Raw genomic sequence first — 22,841 nt, forward strand, 5'->3', positions numbered from 1 at the left:
CAACACTATTAAAAATCTGAAAATAAAATGAGTACTTGAAAAGCATTCTTTCATTTAAAAATTGGTTTCAAATTACTGCTCAGAATAGAATTCAATGTTACTATCTCTTAAATTAAAATATTTCAGTATATAAGCAACAGAGCTGTTTCATTTTGGTCTATAATTATGCCATTAAAATATTTTAGGACATTATAGCATTTCTTTGAAATTAGAAATCATATATGTGTACATTTATCACATAAAAAAATTATCCAGATAAAGCTGTACTCTAAACCTAACTCTACATTCAGCTAACATTAGCTTAGTGTCTTCTGTTATTTGTACCCTCTATCTCAATTATAATCGCAGAATGCTATTTTAAAAGTAAAAAAATAGAAATTGAAATGAAAACATGTCAATTCTAGCATTATTGAAGGGGTGACTTCATGATGCTACTGAGAATTACTTAAAGCCCCAGGTCCGTTTTCCAAAAGAGCCTGTCATGACATCCACCAAAATTCTAACTCTTGGACAGTGCTTCAGTTTAGATAATCGAATTTAAGTTAGAATGTTAATATTTTGATAGTTAATATTTGATATGCTACTAAAGTAAATTAGTTTATTTGATTGGCTGTCCCAAAATAGGCTGTAATAGTCCTCACAGAGTACCTACAGTTGGGGCCTATAGCCTGCCAACTAATAGACTAGTAGACATCTGTACATGAGTGTCAATCAATATGAAAGGGTATCAATAGGAAATTAAGAGCCCACTCCACTTCATCTCTCATATTGGTGGAGTTTTAATATTCTGCCTGATCAGGGTAAAGAAATACAGTGCTCAATTTCTCCTGCTGCTGAGGTTTTAGACCATTTATTGCAATAGAGTCCTATTTGGTGCCTTGTCTTATCCCGCCTCAACTCTGTGATATGCACCATTCTTAATCATCAGCTTTCCTCAGGAGGATGAAGACGGTTGAGAGTAAAGAGTTTATGTTTCAAGGCTATTTTCAAATAATTGACAAAACATTTTGGAACATTTACAATGAATTTAATAGCACCTTCATATATTGTCAGCCATAGCATTTACATGGTTTGAGGAAAAAGAATGTGTGTGCTTGTGCCTGTGTGTGTCTGTGTGTGTGTGTGTGTGTGTGAGACATTTATTAACCCTATAAAGAATGTCTCTCTTACTTGTAAATCTTTGACACCCTTATGAATCAACAGAGTGCAGACTGTGCTCCTCTGTGAATCCTCTTCTTTAGAGTATACTTGGCCAGTTTGGGAAATTAGGTTTACACATTCTGAGTGTGTCTAGATAGGATGAAAACAAAGCAAAACAAAAAATTTTTTATCCAGCAAAGCTATACATTAAAAATTGAGGTAGGCTTCTTAATCCATTAACTGATTTATTGGAAAGAATCATCAGGACAAAATGACAAATTGTTTCTAATATCCAGTTTTTGAGGAAGGTGAAACACACATGCACACTCAAGTTCGATATCAATTACTGTGACAATATGGCAACATAAATGAGTTTTTATTCCTAGTTCTAAATTAAAATATTACAAACCCAATTCAGAAAGGCATAAAAGAATAACATCATGACCAAAAAGGATGCTTTTAAGAACTTAATCATTTCTGTCAGTGTAAACTGCTGTTCAAAATGAAAAACTCAAATAAAATTTAATTAAAATAATTTAAGCATGATTATAATGTTAGAAAATCTATTACCATTTTAGTCCTGATGAATATGTTAAATATATAACAATAATTTAATGCACGGTTGGTATTTGTTTCTTTCTGTCTTTTTCTGAGACAGGGTCTTGCTCTGTTACCCAGGTTGGAATGCAGTGGTACAATCAATTCACTGTAATCCTGAAATCTTATACTCCAGGGATCCTTCTGCCTCAGCCCCATGAGTAGCTAGGACTATGATGCATGCCATTATGCCCTGCTAATTTAAAAAAAAAATTTTGTAGAAGTGAAATCTCACAGCATTGTGGCATTATCTACACAGCATGAATACCAGTATAGCTCTACCAGAGAGAATCAAGGGGCCAGAATAGTGAGGAAAATCTTTTATAAAGGCTCTGCAAGAGACTTATTCTTAGGTCTCACTGGACAAAATTGGGTTATGTGAGTGAATCAATCACTGGAAAGAGAAATAGATCACCATGATTGTATTTCACTTATGTAATTCATTCTTTGAAACTGGAGAAGAAAACATTTATCCTGAATGCCTAGCTGTGTAGGGAATGGGTACTCAAGCAATATTTGAGTATTACCAGTGGGGAAAAAAAAAGTTTACAATAGGGAAAGAGAATGTGACTATGGTATTATATATTGCCTAGCACAGTGTTTAAGAAAATTATCATAGTGCTTGATTCACAGTAGAAAAAGTTAAGAAAAAAGTATTAAAATATGAGATGATCCATTATTACTGATAATTCAAATAAAATTAAGTTTTTGGGAATAAAGAAATAGGAACATTCTCTCATTTTATTTTGGTAGAAAGTAGCTTATAATCTGTATGATTACAATTTTATTTTAAAATAAATGAATAAATATACAAACATATTATGTGCAGAAAGGAAAATGAAGGAGGAAAGAAAAACAACGAGCACACACACTGGAAAACAAAGAACAATATAAAATTTTGTTCATTGAACATTGAAATAACAAATGATTTTATTAAAAATTCTAAATTATCCACAGCTTTTGTTATCAAAAATAGCTATTTAAATATAGTAAAAATATAGAGAATAACAAAAAGATTGTTTTCAATTTTATATTTTGTTAATTATAATCTATATTGTCATTGAATAAAGTAATAATTCATTTATGTGCCAGTGAGCATTTAAAGATTAATTAACTGTTGCCAAGCTCAGCATGAAATGAATGCTTCTTTCAGAGAATTCATCTGTCTTGGAAACGTCTTATTTATAATGCATTTGACCTATTCACCTGTGGTGTTGGGCTACAGTGCATCAAACTTAGTCTGATTATATTTCTGTTGTACACTATATGCATTTGAACATTCTCAAAATGAAATGAGGCAAAGACTTCTGGTAAGCCAAATAATGCCTATTCTCCTTCAGCAAAAAATAAAATATAAGAAAAATAAAAAATGAAATAGATGTCTACATCCTAAACCGTAAGTGTTTAACTTTACATAGCAAAAGAGGCTTCTCATATATGATAAGTATCTTCAGGTGGGGAGATTTTCCTGGGATACTCATGTGGGGTCAGTGTAATCACAGGGTCCTTATAAAAAGATGAGGGTCAGAGTTATAGAAGATGTGTCAATAAAAAATAGAAGTTGGATTGATGCAGCCACAAGACAAAAAATTTGGGCAGCTTTTAGAAACTGAAAAAGTCAAAAGACAGACTTCCTCGCAGAGCCTCAGAGGTAATGCAGCTCTGCAAACAATTTGGTTTATTTCTTTAAAACCCAATTCGTACTTCTGACCTCTCAACTTCTCAGAGACTCTATTTGTGCTTTCTCAAACCATTAAGTTTGTAGTAATCTGTAACAGAAGCAATAGGTTATTAATATATTTCTATACTTTGCTATATTTTGAATTTATCATAAGTTTGTAGATGATAGAATTAAGTATTTTTTATGTGTCATTTACAGAGATAGAGTAATATATGTGTTTTTTTTTTTTTTTTTTTTTTTTTTTTTTTTTTTTTTTTTTTTTTTTTTTTTAAACGGAGTTTTGCTCCTGTTACCCAGACTGGAGTGCAATGGCACGATCTCGGCTCACTGCAACCTCCGCCTCTTGGGTTCAGGCAATTCTCCTGTCTCAGCCTCCTGAGTAGCTGGGATTACAGGCACGCACCACCATGCCCAGCTGACTTTTTGTATTTTTAGTAGAGACGGGATTTCACCTTGTTGGCCAGGATGGTCTCGATCTCTCAACCTCGTGATCCACCCGCCTTGGCCTCCCAAAGTGCTGGGATTACAGGTGTGGTTTTTAATAGACTTTTTCTTATCTGGATTAATAAATCATTGTTTTTCCTGATGGTCACAATTTAGAATATGCTAGCTTTGGTCAGGTGGATGAACATTTTCTGAACAGTTTTCAAATCAGTTTGAGTCTATTCTACTTCGCATATGAGAGATTGTTTTCCTTAATACATATATTACCACAGGTAGGCATAATAGCATACCCTGAAAGTAGTATTATTTTTTCTAAAAATGATTAATTCAACTCATAGATAAATGTATAATTCTGAAAAAATACATATCCAAGCTCTTCAATCTACCATCTTTATTATATCAGTAAGAAAAATAAAAAAAATACTGAGTCAATATATTTTTGACAATTGTTCCAAGCCTTGGGAAATTATTAGTTAAAATAAAAGAGATTGTATAGCTTCATTTAAAAATGAATAAAAGTGGTCCATTTATAATTTAGTATCAGTATAAATAATGTCTTTTCAAATTAAATCACTTGAAAATCCTTATATTACTAATATATCATTTTATTTCTGATGTGATTTTAATGTAAAAATTTTTTTTAGAATTGAAAAAATTTTTTTTTCTTCTTTTTTATTGTACTTTAGGTTCTGGGGTACATGTGCAGATCATGCAGGATTGTCACATAGGTACATACAGGGCAAGGTGGTTTGCTGCCTTCATCCTCCAAAAAGTTATTAATTCTAAGTGGCACAAGTTTCTAGGCTTACTTTTTGGTTAAATACTAGTAAAAGAGGAATTTGTAGAGAAGGGTTTTTTAATGTCCTACGACATGAACTCACAGTTTACAGAAAGTTACTGCTAGTGATTACTGGCAGGAAGAGAGAAGAGAATGGAAGATAATAAAAAATAGCCACATTGACAAGGATTGAATCAGAATAAAACCATACCGTAAAAGCCATGGTTTTTCTTATGCATGTTCCATTGTATTGGGGGGTAGTTATAGTCATCTTGGGCTTAGTCTGACTGCAACCACAGAAGCAGACAACAGCTTAGCTGTTTAGAATTCAAGCCAGTGGTTTCAAGTTCCTCATGTCCAACCTTTCTACCCCACTTGGCTTTCTCTAATAATAGAGAATTCTAATGAATATTTTAATGTATCCAGTATCAATGAAGATTTTGTGGAATATTTAACCTTCATCAGTAATCTGCCTATTTAATTATTATGCAGCTTATCTCTTTATTAATCATTTTCTATAATCTAAAATAAAACTGCTTGCAAAATATGTCTGTGCATGATCATGTGTGCAGAAGCAAAGTCTATGTACCTCAGAGAGTATGTACATCAAGAATTACTAGGAGGAGCTATGTTAGTGGAAAATTGATTTTCAGGACTCTAAAACTAGTGATTTAGGCTTTTCGGTGAATATACAAATAAAGCAAGAGTCACACATATGAAAGAAACGTTTTAATATAGTAAGTCACGTGTATTTGATATTCTGGTAATTGTGTGTATGTAGATGCATCTTTACTAGAAAAAGACTCATTTGACGGAATAATAGTAAGCAACTGTAATGTACCCTTGGAGTTCAATGAAAAGTGTAAATTATTCTTTCATGGATTTACTTGGGTCATCTTTTAACCCACAACAAATAATTTCTCCCGGGTTTGTAGAGATCCCTTATCTCTTGGTCTCCCTCTAATCATCCTGTCTGTTCTTTTTTTTTTTTTTTTTTTTTTTTTTTTTTTTTTTTTTTTGAGACGGAGTTTCGCTCTTGTTATGCAGGCTGGAGTGCAATGGCGCGATCTCAGCTCACCGCAACCTCCGCCTCCTGGGTTCAGGCAATTCTCCTGCCTCAGCCTCCTGAGTAGCTGGGATTACAGGCACGTGCCACCATGCCCAGCTACTTTTTTGTATTTTTAGTAGAGACGGGGTTTCACCATGTTGACCAGGATGGTCTCGATCTCTTGACCTCGTGATCCACCCGTCTTGGCCTCCCAAAGTGCTGGGATTACAGGCTTGAGCCACTGCGCCCGGCCATCCTGTCTGTTATTCAATTCTCCCACCCATGATTCTTGTTATTTTTTTCCCTTGTCTATTGCATCCAAAGGAGTTTCTACAAGAAGAGCACCTACAAGAAAAAAGAAATCTTAATAGTATTGATATGTATTTATTGAGGAGCTTTGATTTATTATTGTGATAAAAGAACCCTTCTCTTCCAGTGCTGAACTAAACACAGTAGGTAAATGAAACAGAGAACTCATCAATCACTACTACCGACTCCTCATCAGGCAGAATATATTTTGTGTTAAGATTTTTCAACTCAAAAATATAAATCAACAACCATTTGTATCTGGGTTAAAACATACACACACATACACACACACACACACACACACATACACACGCACAGAGTACTTTCAAATAGTTTGTATTATAATTGACCTGTTGTATTTTGCAAATATTTAAATCATGCCAAACATTTTAAATTCACATATAACATTAGGTACTCAAATGCCTTTTTCTATAATAAGCATATCCCCAAAAGTGATACCAGATAGCTTTGGTAGTTTGGAATTATTTTTATATCAAATGACTTCAACTGAATGCCACTCTCTGAAAGAGCTTGGCATGAAGTGCCTCGAGCATATAGCCAGGCTGTTGAAATGCTACTATTTTATGCAAATCAAGTTTTCAAGAGAGAATGATGACATTGTGTTTTGGAAAGTGGAAGATAGAACAGCAAAGTTAACAAAGTCAGAGTATATAAAACAGGTGTTGGCAAGCTACATAAACACAGGCTTAACATCACCATCTATGCCAAAATTCATATTTATGAGTAATTTTTGGATAATTTATTTATGCTTACAATTAAAAATACGCATTGGCAAGGATGCTAACATGAGTTAACCTGGCAAATAAAAAATTAGAAATAGTATCTGTCTCTCTTTCTCCTGCTTGCTACCCATACCCATTTGTGCCTGAGTCTGTGTTCATATGTGTATTTTTATGTATGTATGTATGCACACATATATATTTAATACATGTCTTAGAACATACATACATTAAAGAAGTTTCCATAATCATTGCCAAAAGTGTGTATCTAAATATTTTTCTTGTGGTTGTGAAGATATGAGCATTGAAATATAAGCATTCTCTGTGTTATACCAAAATGGGTATTATAAAATTATTTATTGTAAAGAATCATAAGGTAAGGCAGACAGAATTCAAGAGTTTATCAATAAAGTCAGCCTCCGCTACTGCTTACTCAAATGAAGACAGATATTGAAAAAAAAAAAAAAACTAGATGATTTGTTTATTTGTTTATTTATTTATTTTTATTTTTTGAGAGGAAATCTTGCTCAGTCGCCCAGGCTGGCATTCAGGGTTGCAATCTCGGCTCACTGCAACCTCTGCATCCCGGGTTCAAGCAATTTTCTGCCTCAGCCCTTTGAGTAGCTGGGATTACAGGCACCCACCAGCGCGCCCGGTAATTTCTGTATTTTTAGTAGAGATGGGATTTCACCATCTTGGCCAGGCTGGTCTTGAACTCTTGACCTCTTGATCCATTTGCCTCAGCCTCTCAAAGTGCTGAGATTACAGGCGTGAGCCACCGTGCGGTGCAAACTAGCTCGATTTATATAAAAGAGATCTATTATTTGTAAAAAGAATACATTTGGGTAGGTGCTAATCTGTTACTGTTATTGCCTTTTGTTTTTGATGAAGCTGGAATACATAAACTCAAGTCATCTAATCTGAATGATGCTTAGAAAGGTTATACTTGTTTAAGAGATACAAACTCCAGCTGTAGATCATCTAACAACTGCTTAGAAAACAAATAAATTAGAAGCACTTACTGTGGGGCATGTTAATAACCAAGCAGAACACATTGGATCATTCATTTCCCAGTAAAAGTGGTTCCATTTGGCCACATTTTCAGTTTGTTATTTAATAAAATGGCTTAACATTTTTAAACTGATTTCATTGTGTTTGCTTTCTAGTGCCTGCTGGAGAAAATATTTTTTAGATTACACATCCTGATTTGATAGGCAGTTTGCTTCCTCTGAAGAAGGCTTAACATGATTTGTTTCAAAAAGATTTTATTTCAGGCAATGCCATTGTTTTGAAGACCTGCATATTGAAAAATAATTTTTAAAATTTTACAGAAATTATCTACATTTTAATAAAAAATTAGTAGGATGAACTTCAAGACCCATGAGATAATCTAGACAAGTGTTTGTGTTATTTTAAGGTTTTATATTTTCTCATTTAAAGTAGTCTGAAAGGAGGTTTACTTTATTTGACTAAGAGTGATTTTCAAAAGTAAAGCTTTGAAAGAAGGTATCAAAATTATTCAGGTATTTTAGAAAAATCAGTTTGTGTGTATTCATAGACTATGGCATTTCAGAACCTCTATTGTGTATCTTTCTGTGGCTAATTGTATTTGACATTAACAGTACAGAACAACCATTTCATTAATCAGCACACCTCCCTAAAAAAAAAAAAAAAAAAAAAAACTTTTGGTAAAATGTTAAATCTGACAATAAAAATACTTTTCAACAAACTAGGAATATAATGAACTTCCATATTCTGATTAGGTTTATACATCAATAATTTAAAAATTACAGCACATATTTTACTATGAGACTTTTAGGTAAATTTTTAGAATAAGAAATGAGACGAGGTTTCCCACTAGCATTGATCAGGGAAGTGAAACATAAGCACATGTAAGTCTCACAAAATTAACATCATTTGTTTTCTGATTCTATCTACTTCCTCTAGAACTGTTCCTGTTCCAAATATTGAATATTTTCCCTTTTTGCTAGTATTTCTCTATGAAACACCAAATTAAATATGCCTTTGCTTTAACAGTCAAATAATTATATAAGAAAAAATAGCAAATATAAAATAAATTATGTTGGCATTTAAAGATTAAAATGAAGCAACAGTTTGATCAAAGAGATTTATTAGTTGATAAATTTGTTCATTACTATGGATATTTCAAATCTTATGTAGTCAAAACTAATCTGTCACTGCATTCCAGGAAGTGATAATATCTCCTCTAGTGTCATTAACAATGTTAATCTTCGTCAAAGTCCCCTACATTAAAAATGTATAAAAGCAAAATGTCACTGTAGTAATTATTCTAGAACAGTATTTCCTGGTTCTTGTGATTCAAAGACCTGAAATCTATAAGCGGAGCATCGTGGGCAAGGTATTAAGTACATACATAGATACAAATATACAAATATACAATATGCTCCTCTCCCCTCTCACAGATAACTTTTTATGTATTTATCTACTTTCAGACATGGTCTTTCTCTGTTGCCCAGGCTGGAATACAGTGGCATGATCATAACTCTCTGCAGTCTTGACATTCCAGGTCCAAGTGATCCTCTCATCTCAGCTTCCAGGATAGCTGGGACAACAAGTGTATACCACCATACTTGGCTGTGTATTTACTTTTATTTTTTAATTTTTCTTTTCTTTTCTTTTCTTTTCTTTTTTTCTGTAGAGATATAGTCTATGTATGTTGCCTAGGCTGGTCTCAAACTCCTGGGCTCAAGTGATCTTCCCATCTTGGTCTTTAAAAGTGTGGGGATTACAGGCATGAGCCACTGTGCCCGGCCTGACAACTTTTTCTTGAAACAGAAAATATTAAATAGTCACACTTTCATGAAATGAATTTCAAGCCTAGCAAAGCTTCATGTGCATTTACTTATGGATCAGTTGTGTGCTTTATATTAAAAGTAACCAAATTAGGCCGGGCGCGGTGGTTCAAGCCTGTAATCCCAGCACTTTGGGAGGCCGAGGCGGGTGGATCACAAGGTCGGGAGATCAAGACCATCCTGGTCAACATGATGAAACCCCGTCTCTACTAAAAATACAAAAAATTAGCTGGGCATGGTGGCGCGTGCCTGTAATCCCAGCTACTCAGGAGGATGAGGCAGGAGAATTGCTTGAACCCAGGAGGCGGAGGTTGCGGTGAGCCGAGATCGCTCCATTGCACTCCAGCCTGGGTAACAAGAGCGAAACTCCGTCTCAAAAAAAAAAAAAAAAAAAAAAAAGTAACCAAATTATTTCTTTCTGCTATGCCCACGATCATTGTGTAAAGACTTTCTGCTTGCCCTTGTCTCATTTCTTCTATTGAATCGATGTGTTCATCAGGGGTCTTTCCATTTCAGCAACAGAAATGCACTCCAGCTTTTACAGTTTAAACAGAGAAGAGGCTCTCACTGGAAGCACAACCTGTGTTTCCTAGCTAGGAGGGGCCAGAACTAGAATTCAAGGGCGGAAAAGGCCAAGCACAGGCTCTTTCTGAGACTTCCTTTTCTCTCCGCATGCACACTTGCTCCTTCTTCCTTCTCTCTGCAGACTGGTGCATAGGGGCAAAACCTGGCCACTTCCAAAGGCCTTCTCTACCTCAGTCTGAATGCTAATTACAATTTTTTTTTTTTTTAAGCTCTCAAAAATCACCATTATTATTTAGTATTTACTGTATGACATGAAATGATTTGGCACTACACAAAAATTTTTGCCTTATTTTCCCTCTTAAATAGAGGAACAATACCTGGATATTGCCTGTATGAAGAAAAATGATCACCTTGCAGGTGGAAAGATGGTGGCAATTTGCTTTCTGTTCCTGGAGTGGAGAATAATGATAGGAAAGACATGAAAGGAAATCTTGGATTGGAAAATATTTTTCAAGTAAATATTTCTGATACTTGCAGCTCCTGAATTTAGCAAGTAAAGCACATTTAAGTGTTTTTGCCTACTTCATTTCTCTTTTTCTGCTTTTATATACCAAAGTTGGACTGTCTTTTTGAAATCTACTGCAGGAAATAAATATCTTTCTCTGCCTCAAGTCTTCTTGAGAAATTAAAAGGGTACAAACTCTTAGTGAATAAATAAACAAATAAATATATGTGGGTTCACTTTCTGGCACATCAGAATGTTAACTGAGGTTGTAAGCCATTAAGTATCTGAGACAGGTCCCAATCAATTCAGATTTTTTTTTTTCCAAGGTTAAGGATATTCCTGGAAACAAAGATTGCACATCCACAAGAACGATTGGTAGTCCAAGCCTTTTTCTAAAGATGATTGTGAGAGTTTCAATATTTAAGGGGAGAAGTGGAGTGGACTAGAGAGAGAGAGGACATGGTCACATTATTGAATCTAGGTGTTTCAAGGGAAAAGGAGCAAGTAGGGGAATAGTCAATAATGTATGCAAGTTAACATTATTTGCAGATGACATGACCCTTCATAGAAAACTCAAGAAACGGCCGGGTGTGGTGGCTCAAGCCTATAATCCCAGCACTTTGGGAGGCCGAGGCAGGTGGATCATGAAGTCAAGAGATTGAGACCAGCCTGGTCAACATGGTGAAACCCCGTCTCTACTAAAAATATAAAAAATTAGCTGGGCATGGTGGCGCGTGCCTGTAATCCCAGCTACTCAGGAGGCTGAGGCAGGAGAATTGCCTGAACCCAGGGGGCGGAGGTTGAGGTGAGCCGAGATCACGCCATTGCACTCCAGCCTGGGTAACAAGAGCAAAACTCCGTCTCAAAATGAATAAATAAATAATTAATTAAAAAAACCCAAGAAACTATTTAGAAAAATTAACAATTCCCATAGAGTATTCTTGTTTCTAAAAATTGTCAAAAATCCCCAGAAATGTGATTTTTTAAAGGCAACATTTAGAATTAAGTAAAATAACACCTAGATATAAACCTAGCAAAACACTTCTTGTATTTTGTGAAGAAAATTGTAAAACTATATTGAATAACATAAACAGTAACATAAATAACAATATATTGGATTACAAAGCAGTTTGATATTCAAGTGACTGGAAAGATCAACAAATATTACCCTATTAAGGTGCTATCTATATGATAAAAGATGGTGATATAGCCTAGATAATAAATGAGATACCAGTATATATATTTAAAAGAGAACGAGCATTCTATACTTTTATAACATAAGGTTAGAAAATAAAATTGTAATGTATTTTCACCAGGATTTTGAAGGTATTTGTCAGCTGTTTGTCTTAGTTTTAGATCATATGTTTATATCATCTGTTTAGAAGTCTAAAACTGTTCTGGTTTTTGAAATGTTTTATTTTGTTTGTTTGGTTTTGTTTTGGAATTTTCCTGATTGATACGTCCTGATGTAGATTTAATATTATTTGTAGTAATGGGCATTCATTAGACCTTTTCAAGCTGGAGACTCAGGACCATTAATTCTGGAACATTTTCTTAAATTATTTATTTTTATAACATCCTCTTCATTTTCTATATCATTTCTGAGAGTGTTTTTATATGTATATTATTCCTCTCAATACTCTAAATTTCTTACTTTTCTCAACTATTATATTTTTCTTTTAATTTTTACCTCCTTCTTTCTAAGAGATTTTCTTATTTTTACATTTCTTCTTTTATGTTTTTGGAGGCCTACCTTTAATTAACTAATTAGTTAAATATCTTCTTATACATAGTAGTGGGACACGAAAAGACTGAATAAATGCCGTGTATGGTCAGATAAGGCTTTATTATCTTCATCTTTTTGTTTTAGATTTCTCAGATTAGATTCTTCCAGTCTTCTGTCTTGAGAATGGATACCTACCTACCAACATTCTGGAAATCAAACTGAGAAAGAAAGCTGGGAGTTTCATTAGTCAATAAGAAAATTTTCAAATAATTTCTTTGCTTTTAGTGAATTACCTCTGCTCTGAACTCTGCCTATTTATCAGAATCAAAAGTCCTCCGTTCTACCCTCATTAATAACTAAGCTGTTCTGTTTCATTTAGTTTTCCCATAGTTCCAATTTTATTAATTATATTTTAGTTTTTATTAAGAACTAAACTGTTCTGGAACAATGCGAAAACTAAACTGCTAGTTCAGGAATCACAATACTATATCCTGCAAATGAAATTTGGCCCCTGCCTGTTTTTGCAAATAAAGTTTTGCTAGAATACAATCACGTCCATTTGTTTAAGAATTGCCTATGGTTGCTATTGCACAACAACAGGCAAATAAGTTCGTGGTGTTATAGATCATATGGCTTGCAAAGCCAAAATTATTCCCTATTTAGCCCTTTAAAAAAAGCACTGGCTAAGCCCTGCTCTAGCCTTCTATTTAAGTAGAGAAAAGGACAGTTATATTGTTGTTTATTCTACTGTTTAGTGATAGGGAACGAAATAAAAGAAAACAAAAATATTAAGGATTTTAAAAATAACTTTTCAAAATTAATTATACATACATTAAAAAGTGTAAATACTTAAAATACAGATTGTGACATAAAGAGCAGATGAACTGCCATCATGTCAAGAAATACAATGTTATCAATTCCCCCCGTAAGCTCACTTTCCCTACTCAATACAAAATGTCCCCCCATATGCTCAGAATCATTTCGTATTTTCTGAAAATATCTCTATTTTAGTATTCCTGAAGTATATTTCTCCTGAATCCAAATTTTTAGATTTTCATTTATTTTATTTAAACATATTCAAGGAGAGTTTTATTCTGAAGCTTTCTTTGTGTCAGTGTAAAAAGACAAACTCCATAAAATATTTGAAGAGATTTATTCTAAACCAAATATGAGTGATTAATGGCTTATGACACAGTCCTCAGAAGATCTTCAGAATATGTGCCCAAAGCAGCCAGAGCACAACTTTGTTTTTTACATTTTAGAGAGGCAAAAGACACCAGTCAATAGATGTAAGATTTACATTGGTTCAGGCTTGTAAGGTGGGACAACTAAAAGTGGGGTTTTCCAGGTCATAGGCAAATTCAACATTTTCTGATTGGCAATTGGGTGAGTTATTATCTGAAGACCAGTAATCAAAAGAAAGAAATGCCTGGGTTTCAATAAGGGGTTGTGAAGACTAAAGTTGTACAATGCAGATGAATCCTTCAGACAGCCAGTTTCAGAGAGAACATATTGTACTTGTTCCTTATCAGTCTTAAAGAACCTGTTCTATCAGTTTTAAGGTCTGTATTGATGTTAATGTTGGGCAACTAGGCCTGAATTACAGAAGGGAGGAGGATATAATGAGACCTGTTCCTCTTCCTTTTTTCATCATTGCCTAAACTAGTTTTCCAGATTAATTTTGGAATGCCCCTGGCTGAGATAAGTAATTATTTCATACGGTTGAGGGGGCTTGCAATTTTATTTTTGACTTATGTTATCCCCCTTCTGGCCAAGATTTTCCAGAGCCGATATTAATGGCTACCAAACTCTTATTTTGTCCCATAGCATTGTTGGGATGTCATGGCTGCCTGGCTGTCAGACTCAGGTCCATCCTGTCTCTTGGTGGTACTCCTATGGCAAATGGACTTAGAGCCAATTAAATGTTCTAGGCCAGATGGGAATGGAGGTGGACAGCCATTCATTAACCTTCAGATTCTTTAAGCAATGTGAAAGCCAAGAAACAAGAAGCCAAAGGTGAGGGTACAAAATTGACTAATCTTTAACTCTTACGCATTAAGCTACTGTAATCTTGGTTTTAGTTGCAGACTTACAGCAATCACCTGAATGAAACATAAGCATTGTTAAAACATTTTAAGCCTAGTAATTTAGAGACTTTTATTGTGCCACAATATTTTTCATGATTTTTAGTAATTTGCTCTAAGGGAGCTATTAATTTGTTCTTTTTAAATATTTACTGCATAAATCTCATAAATACTTCTGGAAGTATTAAATCCAGAAGGCTTTGTTATCAGGTATCTCTATGTTCTCTCAGCAATAACTTTCTTTTAATTATACAGGAAGTAGAAAAGTCTTTATGATTGGAATGGATAAAAAGGTATCATGCATGTAATAACCTAGGAAGCAAAGTCCCTTATTATACCAGCTGTTTAGTCATCTTTGTACCCATTATTGATTTGTAAGGTCTAAGCAAATTCTATCCCTCTAAACAATCCCTTATAATCTCATGCATTTACCTCTTCCATGAGAGCCCCTTGTCCTAGAAGGAAAATGTTTGTATAGTTTTAGTAGCAGGGCATTTTTGATAAAAACCACATCAGGCCCAGTGTGGATCCAAATGAGGAAGACTAGCAGGCTTTGTCAAATCATCTCTATTTTTCAAAATAACGTAATTCTGGTTTTCTCAGAAGTAAAATTGGGAGAGATAAAAAAGACATGAATAATTTGATAAAAGAGTTTGTCTGTCAAAGCAGAAAAAGAATTCCATTTCATTAAGGTGCCAACAAAAAAAAACATGAAAAATTATAATTCAGTAGTCTTTAGTTGGTTATTGTAACCAATAAATAATTCGTGAGTCAATCTGCATTAAAACACAAAATCCAGGTTGGAACCTAGTAAATGGTTTTATAATTTTCCTTGAAACCATTTCTCTCTCTCTTTCGACTTTATTTTCTACCAAATGTAAATTGCAGTGCTATGGTGAGGCTTTGTGTCTCCAACCAAATCTCATTTTGAATTGTAATTCCTATAACCCCCATAATCCCTGCATGTCAAGACAGAGACTAGGTGGAGGTAATTTAATCATGGGGGCAATTTCCTTTATTATTTTCTTATGATGGTTATTATGAGATCTGATGGTTTTATAAGGCACTCTTCCTGCCTTTGTTCAGCACTTCTTCCTGCTGCCTTGTGAAGAAGGTCCCTTGCTTCTCCTTCACCTTCTGCCATAATTGTAAGTTTCCTGAGGCCACCCCAGTAATGCTTCAATTAAACCTTTTTTTCTATATAAATAACCCTATCTTGGAAAGTTCTTCAAAGCAGTATAAAAACAGAATAATAAAGTAAATTTATATAAGAAGTGAGGTGTTGCTATAAAGATACATGAAGATTTATAAGCAACTTTGGAACTAGGTGATAGGCAGATGTTGAAACGGTTTGGAGGGCTCAGAAGAAGACAGGCAGATATGGCAAAGTTTGAAACTTCCTAGAGACTTATTGAATAGCTTTGACCAAAATGCTGATAGTGGTATGCACAATGAAGTCCAGGCTGAGGTGGTCTCAGACGGAAGTAAGAAATTTGCGAACTGGAATAAAGGTGGCTATTGCTTTGCTTTAGCAAAGAGACTGGCAGCATTTTGCCCCTGCCCTAGAAATCTGTGGACCTTTGAATTTGAGAGAGATGATTTATGGTGTCTGGTGGAAAAAATATCTAAGCAGCAAAGCATTCAAGAAGTGACTTGGGTGTTTTTAAAAACATTCAGTTTTATGCATTCACAAATAGACGGTTAGTAATTGAAACTTTTTAAAAATGAAAGCAGAGCATAAAAATTTAAAAACGTTGCAGCCTGACAATGCAATAGAAAAGAAAATCCCATTTTCTGTGGAGAAATTCAAGCTGGCAGTAGACATTTTCATAAGTATTAAGGAGAGAAATGTAAATTGCCAAGACAATAAGTAAAATGTCTGCAGGGCATGTCAGAGGTCTTCGTGGCAGCCCCTCACATCACAAGTCCCAAAGGCTTAGGAGAAAAAAAAAAAGGTTTCATGGGCTGGAGCCAGGACCCTGCAGCTTTGGGCAGTCTTGAGACTAGGTGACCTGCACACCATTATGGCTAAAAGGGGCAAAGATACAGCTCAGCTTGTTGCTTCAGAGGGTGCAAGCCTCAAGTCTTTGCAGCTCACATGTGAAACTGAGCCTCACAGAAGTCAAGAATTGGGGTTTGGAAACCTCTGCTTAGATTTCAGAGGATGTATGGAGATGCCTGGAGGTACAAGCAAAAGTTTGCTAAAAAGGTGAAGCCTTCATGGAGAACCTCAGCTAGAGTAGTGTGGAAAGAAAATGTGGGTCCAGAGCCTCCACGCTAAGTCCCTACTGGCGTACTGCCTTGTGGAGCTGTAAAAAGAGGGCCAGTGTGCTCCAGACCCCAGATTGGTGAATACACTGACAGCTTGCACAACACACCCAAAAAAGCCACACGCATTGCCAGTCCATTAATTCAGCCAGGAGTGGGACTGTATGCTGCAAAACCACAAGAGGTGAAGCTTTCCAAAGCCATGGGAGTCCACCTTTTGCATCAGCATGACCAGGATGTGAGACATGGAGTCAAAGGAGATCATTTTACAGCTTTAAGATCTGACTGCTCTGCTGGATTTTGGACTTGCATGAGGCCCTTTGTTTTGGCCAATTTGTCCCATTTGGAATGAGTATGTTTACCCAATGCCTGTACCTACATTGTATCTAGGAAGTACCTAACTTGCTTTTTATTTTACGGGTGCATGATCAGAAGGGACTTACCTTTAGATGAGACTTTGGACTTGGACTTTTGGGTTAATGGTGGAATAAATTAAGACTCTATGGGACTGTTGGGAAGGCATGATTGGCTATGAAGTGTGAAACAGACATGAGAGTTGAGAGGCACCAGAGGCAGAATAATATTGTTAGGCTTTGTGTTCCCACCAAAATCTCAGTTTGAACTGTAATCCTCATGATCTCTATAATTCTGACATCTCAAGGGAGAGATTAGATGGAGGTATTTGAATCTTGGGGGCAGTTTCTCCCATGCTGTTCTCATGATAGTGATTTCTCATGAAATCTGATGGTTTCCTAAGGGGCTCTTCCTGCCTTTGCTCAGCATTTCTCCTTCCTGCCACCTTGTGAAGAAGGTGCCTTGCTTTTCTACTATCTTTCAACATGACTGTAAATTTCCTGAGGACTCCCCAGCCATGCTGAACTGTGAGTCAATTAAACCTTTATTTTTTAAAACAATAAATTACCCAGTCTTGGGCAATTTTTTATACCAGTATAAAAATGGGCTTATTTTGTGTGAAAATACGTTTTTGGCTTATTATACTTGACCTAATTATTCACATATAGTACAGCAATAATTGATTGATCACATAGCCTCTTTTCAAGTTGCTTTTTCTGAAACTGTACTTAATTGTACATGATTCTAGTCAAAGCCTTGATAAAATAACCAGTGTTTGCCAATATTCCTGTTTTAAAAGAAAATGCTCTTATTAAACTTATGCAAATAGCCATATTGTCAATACTCAGAATATGCATGATCAGTTTTCAAATTTTGGAAAACTCAGATAAAAACAAAAGTAAACTTGCTCACAGAACATACTTTATACAATTGCTCTAAACTATAAATAACTCAAAAGAAAAAGATTTCCTTGATTTCTGTAGCCTTTCATACATGATATCGTTAGCTCTTCTTGAAACTGGCATCCACAAGCCAAGCAGCTATTGTCAGATGAGAGCTGTTTTTCAGGAACTGTAGAATCTAGACACTCCTTACATATTTAGAGTCAGTCCTAGTCAGGGAAAGAGGCTTCCTGTTCAGAAGTATCTGCTCCTTGTATTTCTAGGTAGTAAGATCTTATTTTTATTTTATCATGAATCTCTTTGGGGCACCATTATTTCCATTAGTGTAGGGATACTTCAGTTAAAATCCCATAGCAAGGCAGTGAATTTCCCTCAGGTGGAAATTCTGTATTCCAAATTGCCATTTGTTATTACCGGGATGTGCTCACAGGTTTTTGCCATAAGCACGAATAAATGTTCCACAAGGGCTAAGTTCTTACTAGCACTCCAGCTTCTACCCTACAGTCTGTGGGCTCAGGTCATCTTACTAGTTCCCATTCAGTATGTTCAATTAACATTTCTCAAAGGGCAGATTTACATCTGTTCAATTTTATAGTACTAGCTCAGGGAAATATCCTAGTCAGATACAATACTCATTTTCATAATACATTTAGGTAAAGAAGTCACAATATCTTTAAATAAAGCTTGTTTAAACATCTCGGATTTTGTAATCCTATCAAACTTTATATTTTGTATGTTCTGGCCCTAGGAACTTTTCTTGTTTTTCCCTAGAAGTCTTTTACCTTTTCTGATGAAAAAAGACTTGAATTTCCAGCAGTGAGTTGAGCCAAGAGACTCAAGCCCTTTTGTCATCTTAATTTTTCTCAACACTACCTCAGGCAATGTCAGCTTTCTCATATAATCTTTGCTTTCTGATGTTTCTTAAATTTCTTCATTTAGGGGCAAATGCAGATAACTGGTATAGGGCCCTTTAATGTAGAAGGACCATCTGGGGTTCTCTTTGATCCACCCAACATTTCACAGTGGGTTAAGACTTTCCTTTTAACCCATCAATTTTCATTTTATTTCTCATTTCTTAATAACCATCTAAAGATTTTTACCTTATAGGTTGAGTTCTTTGACTTTTTTTCTTTTTCTATTTATTAAATTAATTACCCTATTCTATTGTATCAGTAAGACACATAAAGGACATTAAATATGATAAGGCTTCTCGGTTATTTGATTATGCAGGAGTAATGTCACCTGGGATGCCCCTGTAGAAAGGGCCTTCTTCACCATAGAATTTATTATGGACCCACTAGGTGTGGTGGCTCATGCCTGTAATCCCAGCAGTTTGGGAGGCTGAGACAGGTGGATCACAAGGTCAGGAGTTCGAGACCAACCTGGCCAACCTGGTGAAACCCCACCACTACTAAAAATACAAAAATGAGCTGGGCTGTAGTCCCAGCTACATGCCTGTAGCTGTATGCCTGTAGTCCCAGCTACTTGGGAAGCTAAGGCAAGAGAATTGCTTGAACCTGAGAAGTGGAGGATGCAGTGAGCCAAGATAGTGCCACTGCACTCCAAGTTGGGTGACAGAGCAAGACTCTAGCTCAAAAAAAAAAAAAAAAAAAAAAAAAAGAAAGAAAGGATTTACCATGGACCTGAGTATTAGGCCTATTTAGTGGGAGAATAGCCCTGTCATTATAATGCCAGTCCCACATGGCTTGCATATCAAACATGCTTCATCTGGGGTGCACCACTTGGTATTTTATAGGGAGAGTTGGGCAGGACCCTTTTCATGGCAAACAGAACTTATAGTGGCATTTATAGAGTCCACTAGGCAGCTCATTCTCTTAGAAATAACCTCTCATGAATCTAGATCATGTGTACTTATCAGTGATTATTTAATAGTGAGCTGTGGCTTCTGCATTTACCCAAACATGCATTTTATTTCATAGCGTTTAAAATTAAAGATATTGTCTTGATGGTAGTTACAATTTATTACAGTAAATGTTTCTCAGTAAGCTTCTGGTAACAGCCTACAAAATGAAACAACTTTTTGTATTATATCCCCTGGTTTTAATAGTTACTACATTTTGCCCTTTCCCCACATTGACTATCCACAGGTTTCAAAGGTAACTTTTGTTTTCTTGACTTAATTTTTACTTTTGTGAGTGACTTTGTGACTAGTGGGCTGAATTGAGACAGACCCACATCCGAGCATTGTCCAACCTTAAGGCCCAACCCAGAACTGTTTTACTTTAATTTTACCTATCACAGATGACAATAACCAAGAGAGTCACTATTTTGCTCATTTTATTATTTTGCATTTCCTTATGCATTCAGGGAACTAACTCCTTGGGAGTATGAGTATGATTTATCTCTAAATGCACCTAGTAATATATAACTTCATCAACTGAAGGCAGACCACAAAAAGCCATTCTCCTTCTCTTTAGACAAAATCAATGGAAAAGACAGTTTAGCACGCACCTCTGAACTGCTAGAATTAGAATTCTAAACAACATCTACCTAGGAGAAAAAGAAATAACGGTCCAGGATAAATCAAGGACTATGAACCAAATGGGAGTCCAGGGATCAGCAGAACTTAGCATTTTCACCTAAGGAGAATTGTGAAATAAAGGAGGACTTTCAATGAGACCATGCTAGTACCTTACCTTCAAGGTTGAGCAGAACTTGTTCAGGTTTCTGAGTCTTTTCTGAGATCTCATGTGTTCAGGCACAAAATTTTTGTTAATGAAAAGAGTCAACCTTTGTAATATATTTGAAGAGATTTCTCTGGAAGAGAATATGAGCGACCAAAGCCTTTGAACTCTGAAAATTTGAGAAGGGTCTCACTTCCTTTAGAAAGTTTATTTTGCCAATGCTGAGGATTCATGCCTATGACACAGCTTCAGGAATTTCTGATGACATGTGCCCAAGGAGGTCAAGGCAAAGCTTGGTTTTATACGTTTTAAGGAGATAAGAGACATCAATCAATATGCGTAAGAAGTACATTGGTTCTGTCTAGAAAGGCAGGAAAATCTCAAAGCAAGCACACACCTCTGCAGGGGGCAGGGGAATGCTTCCAGGTCACAAGTAGGTGAGAGACAAATGGTTGCATCCTTTTGAGTTTCTGATAAGCCTTTCCAAAGGAGGCAATCACAATATGCATCTATCTTGGTGAAAAGAAGGATGACTTTGAATAGAATGGAAGCCTGGTTTATCTTCAGCAGTTTCCAGCTTGAATTTTTCTTTTAGCTTAATGCTTTTGGTGGTGGGAGGCCAAGATATTTTCCTTTTATATTTCTCTTCTTTTTTTTTTTTTTTTTTTTATCTGTTGGGTAAGGTATTTTAGAAGAGAATGAGTCTCTGGTCTCAGATTCCATCTAATCTCTCATGGCTAGAACAGTTTAGTCCTAGATGGGTGGATCTCAAGGGCTCATTTTTAGAAGGTGGTGAAATTTTATGTTCTATGAAGAGAAAATAAGGGGCAGGCAGGAAGGAAAAGCAACAACAATAAAAAAAAAATCCTGTAAAAATTGATACAGGCCACATTACTGAAAAGTTCATACATTAGTAGGCAGGTATAAAGGTGGCTTATGTATGTAAATAGGTTGCTGGTCGGCCGGGCGCGGTGGCTCAAGCCTGTAATCCCAGCACTTTGGGAGGCCGAGGCGGGTGGATCACAAGGTCAAGAGATCGAGACCATCCTGGTCAACATGGTGAAACCCCATCTCTACTAAAAATACAAAACATTAGCTGGGCATGGTGGCACGTGCCTGTAATCCCAGCTACTCAGGAGGCTGAGGCAGGAGAATTGCCTGAACCCAGGAGGCAGAGGTTGCGGTGAGCCGAGATTGCGCCATTGCACTCCAGCCTGGGTAACAAGAGCGAAACTCCATCTCAAAAAAAAAAAAAAAAAAAAAAAAATAGGTTGCTGGTATTTTCTTCTGAAGTCAAGGTTGTCTAGCTTCAGTTCTCAGTGCTTTAAGAAAGCAGAGTTTAGCTTTCAGCCACTCCAAATTAGGAAAAATGGGGAGAAAAAAATAAAATAGTTAACCTTATTTTGAAGACCTGTAGCCAAGAAAAATTAGAATTCAGTCCAAACTGTAGAAAATAATAAAAATTGAAGAAAAAAAAATCAGACAAGATAGACTCTAACAAGGGTGTATGATAGTTTTTAAATCATAATTTTTCTCTTTCTAGTTTCCCATTTATGCTAATGACAAATCAAAGTAGAACTAGTTTACTTTATTATACTTGGCCCAATTATTTATATATGGTATAGCCAAAATAATTACTTTTTACATAGATTTTTAAATTTGCTTTGATGGAGCTTTGTTCCATAGAAGTAATCTCAGATAAGACTTTGATTAAAAATTTCTTGCAAAAGCCGGGCGCGGTGGCTCAAGCCTGTAATCCCAGCACTTTGGGAGGCTGAGGCGGGTGGATCACAAGGTCGAGATATCGAGACCAACCTGGTCAACATGGTGAAACCCCGTCTCTACTAAAAATACAAAAAATTAGCTGAGCATGGTGGCACGTGCCTGTAATCCCAGCTACTCAGGAGGCTGAGGCAGGAGAATTGCCTGAACCCAGGAGGCGGAGGTTGCGGTGAGCCGAGATCGCGCCATTGCACTCCAGCCTGGGTAACAAGAGTGAAACTCCGTCTCAAAAAAAAAAAAAAAAAAAAAAAAAAAAAAAAAAAAAAAATTTCTTGCAAAAAATGGGATACATGTGCAGAATGTGCAGGTTTGTTACAAAGGTATATGTGTGCCATGGTGGTTTGCTCCACCTGTTTGCCTGTCCTCTAAGTTTCCTCTCCTCAAGCCCCAGTCCCCAATAGGTTCCGGTGTGTGTTGTTTCCCTGTGTCCATGTGTTCTCATTGTTCAATTCCCCACTTTTGAGTGAGTACAGGAAGTA

Source organism: Saimiri boliviensis, chromosome X (genome assembly GCF_048565385.1).
Source record: "Saimiri boliviensis isolate mSaiBol1 chromosome X, mSaiBol1.pri, whole genome shotgun sequence".
Taxonomy (NCBI): Eukaryota; Metazoa; Chordata; class Mammalia; order Primates; family Cebidae; genus Saimiri; species Saimiri boliviensis.